Here is a 2,472-nt window from a genome sequence, read left to right on the forward strand (position 1 = left end):
AGTTCTGGAACCAGAGGATACTGGATTGGCCTGAGAGTTGAAGATGGGAGATGGAAGTGGGTCGATGGAAGTGATCTGACTAAAGAGTAAGAGACACATCGCTGAACAATTTGAATAATGAAATCTATCAGTCTTGATCTAACCGTCATGCTTTTCCCTCAGATCCTGGATAGCACGTCCTGAGAAAGATCACTGTGCAATTTCTGTTCTCAAAGACAGAGGATGGAAATCAGTGAGCTGTAGTGAGAGAAACCAATGGATCTGTGAAAAGGCAGCTTTATCTGTTTAAACGCTGCAGTTAAACTTGAGAAGGTCACTGTCTGTAAAGATTAATCACATGTCAGATAATATGAACTTGTTTATAAATATCTAATATGAAAACTTCTGATCACAATTTGTATATCTAAAATAATATTTTATTGTTCTCAGAAAGCTTTTTTTTTTCAAAGATGTTTGTGTGTGTGTGTGTGTGCTTTGTGTGTGTGCTTTGTGTGTGTGTGTGTGTGTGTGTGTGTGTGTATGTGTGTTTGTGTTTGTGTGTGTGCTTTGTGTGTGTGTGTGTGTGTGTGTGGTTGTGCGTGTGTGTGTGTGTGTGTGTGTGTGTCTGTGTCACAGACACTCACATGATGTAATGTATATGTGCAGTCAGATATTAGATCATATAGGTGCAGTGAGTCTGAGTGCTGACACCAGCATTGAGGAAAATACAGTGACTGACCTTAGAGATGCAATGCTTATCATTTGTATATTAGCAGATTGATGAAAGGGACCAACAAGACTGCTTCAGTTTTCAATTTCCTGTATGTAACATTTTACAGTGTCGCTTCTGATCGGCCACCAGAGGGAGCTGTGTTACCGCTCCACTAAATGTTACTGGGCTGTGCTCATGAGTGTTTGTGTTCTGATGTAAAGATTAACTTTGTGTAGACGTGACAGATGAGTAGAAGCAAATTAATGTAGTCCATTACAGTGAATAAAAATGCTGCCACACAATGTCGTTACTGACTTTTTCTTGCAAATTGCTCCTTGGAAACGTCAGTCAGCTTTAATCAAGTCAGGAAGAACAAGGTTAATATTATAGGATGTTGTAACATATTTAATCAAGATGAGTTAGAGGAAGGTCTGGTCTCAGTATGTTTCTATGTCCTTTTAGACCTCAGTCTTCATTCACACAGCCAACGTCAGCACCAACAGAGCTCCAGAGAGGGACAGGAAGTCTCACAAAGGAAGTTTTTCGGTGGTTTGACATAAAGGGCCGATCATGTTGAAATCCGTTGAGGTGTTGTCTCTCAACAATTGATTTCTTCATGATCATTAATGCTTAAGAATACCTGATACCTGCAGCAGCGTGAGAGGATCTGTCAGAGACAGTCTGGACTGAATCAATTAAAAGAGAATACTTCCCATCACAACTTTACATTAGCTGCTAAACAAAGACAAACTCACAAAAAAAGCAGAACTACCACCCACCTACTTGTCTGAGAGGTTTATAATCGGTAGACTTCACTTTTTTTTTTACTTGTCTTTCAGTCTTCATAGAGGATTACTGGTGAACTTCATGCTTTGTTCACGATGAACAGAAACACACAGCAGCAGACTGTCGCTTTCAAAAATCCAAATCCTTCTTTGTCTGCAGGTAAGATGTTTTCTAATAGAATAAAACTTCACAAGCTTCTCATCTTTTGTGCTGCAGCATCCTGTTTTATTTTTTTCTAAATATTCATAAGTGTGTCAGCTCTGCCACAGTGATGCTAACCTGCGTAGCTCGCTAATCTCAACAACAAACTATAGTAGGTAGCTACTGATCAGAACTTTATTCATGTGATATGTTGATGTATGTAAATATGTTCTGAGTCTATCTATCTATCTATCTATCTATCTATCTATCTATCTATCTATCTATCTATACTGTTTGATTCTTTTGAAGCATGACAGCACACTGGCAGTAAATGCATTTCAACAGATGAAAATTCATGTTCACCTTCTGATGTATTTTCCAGTCTGCTCAACATATCAGGAGTAACACTGTGAATAAAAGCTAATTTACTGCAGATATTTAAACACTGGTGTTTGATCTGAACAGTTTCAGAGGTATGTGAGGAAGTCGACTATGTTAACGCAGCAGTTTCCACTGTGGACAAAACACCAGCCGTCATGGGTATGTTACTGTCACAGTTTACTTGCCAATAATTAACTTAGGCATTTTAACAATAATCAAAATGATTGAATATTAAAACTGTATGACAGAACTTTTGACTGTTTTAAAGCACACAACATATTTCGGCTGATTTCTTATTGTTTTGTCAGATAAGAAGCCTCACTCCTTAACTCAGTCTATTCCAACAATAGCAGTGAGTTGGATGATACTCTCTGTGATTTTGGCCCTTGATATCTACTGTGAGTATAAACTGAACTGTAAATAAACATGTACATGTCTCTGTTAATGCTCTGCTGGAATGATTCCTCTTTTTG

The 2,472-nt window shown here is 38.1% G+C and overlaps 2 long non-coding RNA genes across 2 annotated transcripts; both read left to right on the forward strand.

Moving 5' to 3' along the window:
- On the forward strand, positions 1–993 carry LOC147819686 (uncharacterized). The gene is made up of 2 exons (XR_015436711.1): positions 1–86; positions 163–993. It is a non-coding gene; the product is annotated as an uncharacterized LOC147819686 (long non-coding RNA).
- A 310-nt stretch (positions 994–1,303) lies between these two features.
- LOC111649359 (uncharacterized) lies at positions 1,304–2,397 on the forward strand. The gene is made up of 3 exons (XR_002760275.2): positions 1,304–1,636; positions 2,084–2,158; positions 2,308–2,397. It is a non-coding gene; the product is annotated as an uncharacterized LOC111649359 (long non-coding RNA).
- Positions 2,398–2,472: the final 75 nt, after the last annotated feature.

This window comes from Seriola lalandi, unplaced genomic scaffold (assembly GCF_002814215.2).
Source record: "Seriola lalandi dorsalis isolate HSWRI2012SDOR001 ecotype SW California unplaced genomic scaffold, Sedor1 jcf7180002050511, whole genome shotgun sequence".
NCBI classification, from domain to species: Eukaryota; Metazoa; Chordata; class Actinopteri; order Carangiformes; family Carangidae; genus Seriola; species Seriola lalandi.